The sequence below is a fragment of the Ursus maritimus genome (assembly GCF_017311325.1).
Source record: "Ursus maritimus isolate PB19 chromosome X unlocalized genomic scaffold, ASM1731132v1 scaffold_X1, whole genome shotgun sequence".
NCBI classification, from domain to species: Eukaryota; Metazoa; Chordata; class Mammalia; order Carnivora; family Ursidae; genus Ursus; species Ursus maritimus.
The window spans coordinates 23672346-23678922 of record NW_024423319.1 but is presented as its reverse complement, the minus strand read 5'-3'; positions in this window follow the sequence as shown (position 1 = coordinate 23678922).

The following is a 6577-nucleotide window of genomic DNA, read 5'->3' as shown; positions in this document are numbered from 1 at the left end:
TTGGATCCTATTAGCTAGGATCTTGTTGAGAATTTGGCATCCATATTCATCAGGGATATTGGTATGTAATTCTCCTTTTTGATGGGGTCTTTGCCTGGTTTTGGGATTACGGTAATACTGGCCACATAGAATGAGTTTAGTAGTTTTCCTTCTGTTTCTATTTTTTGAAAATAGCTTTAGGAGAATAGGTATTATTTCTTCTTTGAATGTTTGGTAGAATTCCCTGGGGAATCCATTAGGCCCTGGACTCTTGTTTTGGGGACGTTTTTGATCACTGCTTCAATCTCTTCATAATTAATTGGTCTGTTTAAATAATCAATTTCTTCCTTTTTTTAATAATATTTTTCTATTATATTATGTTAGTCACCATATGGTATACATCCTAGTTTTGTTGTAAAGTTCCATGATTCATTACTTGCATATAACATCAATTTCTTCTTGTTTCGGCCTTTGTCATTTCAGGTTTACAGGAAGCCATCTTCTTCCAAGGTTGTTTAATTTATTGTCATAAAGCTGTTGATAAAAGCTTTCTAATGATTCTTCCTATTTCATTGGTGCTTGGCTGTGATCTCTCCCCTTTCATTCATAATTTTACTAATTTCAGTCCTTTTCTCTTTCTTCTGAATAAGTTTAGCCAGTGGCTTATTGATCCTGGGTTTATTCTTTCAAAGAGCGAGCTTCTAGTTCTGTTGATCTGCTACTGTGCTCCTGGTTTCTAATTCACCTGATCTCTGTTCTTAATCTTGATCAACTGCTTTCTCATGCGTGATTAGGCCTGTTCTCTGTTCAAGCTCTGGCTCTTGAGGTGAGAATATAAAAACTGCATTTTAGATTTTTCTATTCTTTTGAGTGAGAGTTTGGATGGCTATGTATTTTCCCCTCAGGACTGCCTTTGGCAGTGTCCATAGGTTTTGGACCGATGTGTTTTCATTCTTCTTGTTCTCTTCATTAATTGTTTAAACTGATTTTCAATTTCCTGGGTTTACCCAAATCATTCTTGAACAGGATGGTTCTTAGTTTCCAAGTTTGAATATCTTCCAAATTTTCTTGTGATTGAGTTCCAGTTTCAGCATTATGGTCTGGAGAATATGCAGGAATACTCCAGTATTTTGGTTTCAGTTGAGCCTTCCTTTTGTACCCAGGATATGAGTATATTCGAGAAAGTTCCGTGTGCATTCAAAAGAATGAGTATTCTGTTGTTTTGGGGTGTAGTGTTCTGTATATATCTATATCTATATCTATATATATATCTATATCATCTATCTATATCTATATCTATCTATATCTTGTCCAGTACATCATTCAAAGCTTTTTGTTTCTTTTGTTGATTTTCTGCTTAGGTGATCTGTCTATTGCTGAGAGTGGAGTGTTGAGGTCCCTATTATTAACGTATTATTATCATCTATATGTCTCTTTATTCTGCTTAAGAGTTGGCTTGAGTATCTAGCTGCTCCCCTGTTAGCATAGATATTTATAATTGTCATATCCACTTGTTGGATCATCCTTTAAGAATAATATAGTGTCCTTCTGCATCTCTAACTACAGTCTTTAGTTTAAAATCTAATCTGTCTGATATGAAATTGCTACCCCTGCTTTCTTTTGAGGTCCATTGGCATGAAAAATGATTTTGAATGAAGTCATGTTGCCATTTGAAGTCTTTGTTTCTAGATTGTAAATTTCTGTTCTGCATCACTCTTGGGCCTTTTTACTTTTATAGAATCCCCCTTAATATCTCTTCTGGGGCTGGCTCTGGTGGTTATGGATTCATTCAATTTCTGCCGATCTTTGAAGGTCCTTATCTCCCCAACAATTCTGAATGACAGCCTTGTTGGATAAAGGATCCTTGGCTGCATGTTCTTCTCAGATAGAGCTTTGAAAATACCCTGCCAACGCTTCCTGGTCTTTCAGTTCTCAGACAGGTCTGTCATATTCTGATATTGTTCCTCTGGTACATAAGGAGTTTTCTTCCCTAACCGCTTTCAATACTATGTCCTTGGATCTAATATTTGCAAATTGCAAATATGATGTGACATGTTGTACGTCTATTCTCATTGATCCTGGAACAGGTCCTCTCTGCCTCTTGGACATGAATGCTAGTTTCCTTTGCCAGATTAGGGAAATTCTCAGGTACAATTTGTTCAAATATCTCTTCTAGACCTCTCTCTTTCTCCACCCCCTCACTGATGTTGATGATTCTGATAATGGAATGTTTCATTGAGTCAGTAATCTCCCATAATCTATATTCTTGAGATTGGTTTTTTTGAGCCAAGTTTCTGTTTTAACTTTCTCTTCTACCATCCCATCCTCCAATTCACTAATTCTTTCTTCTGCCTTATTTACCCTGGCTGTCGGAGTGTCTAGTTTAGTCTGCATTTGATTCATAGCATTTTTAATTTCTGACAGATTCGCTCTCATTTTTGCCCTTAGAGATTCTATATTCTTGTTAATATTTTCGTTAATATTTTTTTCCAGCCTACATATCATCTTGACCATTGTTACTCTGAACTCCATTTCTGACAATTTGGTTATATTCATATCCATCAGTTCTGTGTCAGAGGCCACAGACTCGTTATGTTTTCTTTGCTGGGTGGAGGATTTCTCCTCCTCGTCATTCTGAGGAGAGGTTGTGGGAATGCCCAGAGCCCAAATTATTGACCAGGACGCAGGCAGGGTGCACTTGTTTTATAGGGACCTTAGTGATGTGGGCTTCCTGATTTTTCAGGCTGCCTTCTGGGGGAGGGGCCTGTTGCACTGATAATCAGGCAACCCTGTTTGGGTAGAGTTGTCCTGCTCCTATGAGGGGGGATGGGGATGGGCACAATGGGAACTGGTATTTCTGGGCTTTTGTTTTCTGGCAGCTTTCCCTGGCAGTTTTCTGTAACTCTTCTTTTTTTTTTTTAATATTTTTCTTAAAGATTTTATTTATTTATTTGACAGAGAGAGACAGCCAGGGAGAGAGAGAACACAGCAGGGGGAGTGGGAGAGGAAGAAGCAGGCTCCCAGCAGAGGAGCCTGATGTGGGGCTCGATCCCATAACGCCGGGATCACGCCCTGAGCTAAAGGCAGACGCTTAATGACTGCGCCACCCAGGTGCCCCTTCTGTAACTCTTCTGACAGTCAGAGCAGCAGTGGCCGTATCCTAGCCTCTGTCTCAGAACAGAGAGATTGCAGTGCGCTCTCCACTGAGCTCTCTTGACCACTTTAACTCTGTTTCTGTCAGTGCTGCCAAAAACCCTGCAGCATCCTGGGTTGTGTGCCCCACAGCCGCCGTCCCAGCCCTCACTTCCAGAGCCGGCATGTCTCTGTCCTTTGTGCTTCTAACACTGTCAGCTGCCCTGGTTCCCATGCACGCTCCTGAGCTCCTGGTATCAGTCTGGTTCCAGTGAGTGCTCCAGAGCTCTGGTTTTCAGTCTGTTCATGCATGTGCTCCTTCCGAGCTCTTGGTTTCAGTCTAGTTCGAGTGTGCGCTCCAGATCTCTGGTTTTCAGTTTGGACACACAGGCTCCCGAGCTCCCGGTTTTAGTCTGGTTCCAGTGAGCACTCTGGAGCTCAGGTTTTCAGTCTGTTGCAGGCATGTTCCGAGGCTCATGGTCTCAGTCCACTTTTTCATGGGTGTTGGCCCGCTCCCCAGTGCAAGTGGCACTACTTCCAGGTGCCCCAGAGTGTCGGCTCCCTCCCCTTTTGTTTATCTTCTGATATCTGTGCGCGATTCACAGCTCCCCACTTCGAACCTCAATACTCAGCACTGGAGATGTTCGTTTGTAGAGATCCAGATGTATCTTCCTGAGTATCAGGCTGATTTTGTGGGTGTTCAGGATGGTCTGGTGATTATCCAGCTTGATGCAGGGGACGAGCTGAAAAAGGGGTCCCCTACTCCTCCACCATTTTTTCTCCTCCTCTAGAAGGAGGTTTAGTGGTCATAAACTCTGTTAGGTTTTGTTTGCCTGATAAATTATTTATCTCTCTTTCTTTTCTGAATGATAGCCCTGCTGGTTAGAGTATTCTTGGCTGCAGATTTTTCCCATTCAGGATTTGAATAGATCATGACACTCCCTTCTGGCTTGGAAAGTTTCTCCTGAAAAATCACCTGCTGGCTTTATCAGTTTTCTCTTGTAAGTTACTGTTTTTTTATTTTTTTAAATGTCTTTCTGCTTTTAATTTTTTTCTTTATCCCCATATTTTTCCAACTTAATTACAATGCCTTGGCTTGGGTCTGCTTTTGTTGATTTTGATGGGAGTTCTCTGTGGTTCCTGAATCTGGATATCTTTTTCCTTCCCCAGATGAGGGATGTTTTCAGCTATTAGTTCTTCAAATAAATTTTCTCCCCTCTTTTCTCTCTTCCTTTCCTGGGACTTCTATTATATGAAATTTATCACATTTGATAGAGTCACTGCATTCTGTAAGTTTATTCTCATTTTGCATTATTTTTCTGCTCTTTTGTTCAACTTGATAACTTTTCATTACTGTGTCTTCCAGGTCATTAATACTTTTCTCTGCTTCCTCCGGCCTACTGTTCATTCCATCAAGCATGTTTCTTATTTTGTTTATTCAGCTCTTTATCTCTGTTATGCTATCCTTTAAAACAAGGTCTCACTCATGTGTTCCATTCTTTTCTCAAGTTCAGTTAAGTATCCTTATGACGATTGCTTTAAATTCTTTATTAGTCGTGTTACTTACTTCTGTTTTGCTTAGGTCTCTGGCCGTGGACTTGTCCCATTCTTTCATTTGAGATACATTTCTCTGTCTTCTAATTTTGTATAAGTCTTTGTGCTTGATTATCTGTGTTAGAAATGTCAGCTACATCTCCTATTCTTGAGTGTGATGGCCTTATAATGAAAAAGTCTTATTGTGTCCTGCCACATAGTTTCCCCTATTTCCCCAGGGTCTGGCCCTTACAGGAGTGTCTCCAGTATATGCTACATGTGCTCTGCTTTTTTGTCCTGGATGTTTTATCCTTAAGGTCAGTCACCTACCAAGGCTCTCTTCATTTGTCGTGGACAGTGTTTGGTCCCTGGCCTGAGTGTGGCACATTTTAAATAAGTGTGCCCTCCTCAGATTGTGAAATGAGAAAATTATTCACTGCTTCTGGAACCAAGGCTCTGCAAACCTGCATTGAGAGACACAATGTGAACAGGGGTATGCACCTGTATTCTGGTTGAGGGAGCATGCCATGCTAGTACTGAGGCAAGTGTGATTGGGAGGGGCAGTTCCACTGGAGTGTGGGGGTCATTGATTGGTATAAGCAAGTTACATAGTGAGTTTCTGTGTTGAGCTGCTTCCCATAGGTAACTCCATGGTATACTGAGGAGCAGGGGAATGAAGTGTCATTGGTCAGTTCCTTTGCAGAACATTCCAACTTTCTATCTAAAAAAGGATTCTTCTGCCATTTTAATATTGCAAAAAATAAATGAAGGAAAAATAAAACAAGGTGCCTCTGTCTCAAGAGAGCCTTGTTTTATATAATACAGAAAAATGAGATCCTGGTTATTTCTCAACAGTTCTTGAAATAAAGAAGCATGTGTCTTTCACTCTGGAAAGCCAGTCTCAGAAAACACTTTCCCATATTTTTAAATCTAAATAAGGGAGAAGGCTTTTGGAGGAATAGAATGAATATGAAAAACAGAGGCAAAATCAATAGATGTGTTCATTATCCAGATTTTATAGAGAAACTAGGGGAATCACCTGCACTAGCAGAGAGGTAAGCCTGGCCTTGGGCTTGGAGAAAGGATGACCAAGATGAAAGATGCTGCAGAGCACAAATGGTATAAATTGATGTCATGATGACTTATCTACCTTCTTTTCTGATTCATCATGAATTTCCTGTGTGATATGCTGTATAAATCAGAAAAGCTCAAGTGAAATAGATACAGTATTGTATAACTGAAAGATCACACAAATATCCTCAATACAACCATGAAAGGCAGTTGTAAACTCTTTTGCATTTTGTTCAGCTGCCAAAATGTAGGTCCTAAGGCTAAATGGCATGTTTTGTATTAATAAAGTTTCAGCCTTGTCAGCAAGTACTTCAAATGAAAACTGTCTCTCCCCATAACAGGATTGTCAGGGAGATTAATTCATGTTTTCTGATTGCCTCCTGACAGTAACTGAAGTATTGTAATTTCTGTCTATACTAATGGTACAGAATTTATGGGGGCTTTTCACCTTACTATGTAGGTTCATAAAGCTATCTCATTTTAAGAAAATGCTTCTTTAGACATAATGATAGAAAGTTATTTAGGGACTTTCCGATAACTACTTCATCCAAAAAAGGTCCCCATTTCTACAAAGCTGAAGGGAAAATATAGAACTATATGCAGGTACTGGATAAAAGACCTTGAATATCTAATTTCAGAAGATTTTGATCATTGACTCTGGTTGTATATAATTAGTATTGTTGTTCCATATGGCATATAAGAGTGAAAATATAATGAAACAGATGTCTTGAAGAGAAGAAAAACATACTTAAAAAAGGAAAGTTTTGCACTGATAATATTGTATAAATAAAAGAGCTCTTTGAAAAGGAGTAATAAAAACCTATTTCCTCAAATCATAATACCATTCCTTTCTGGATATATA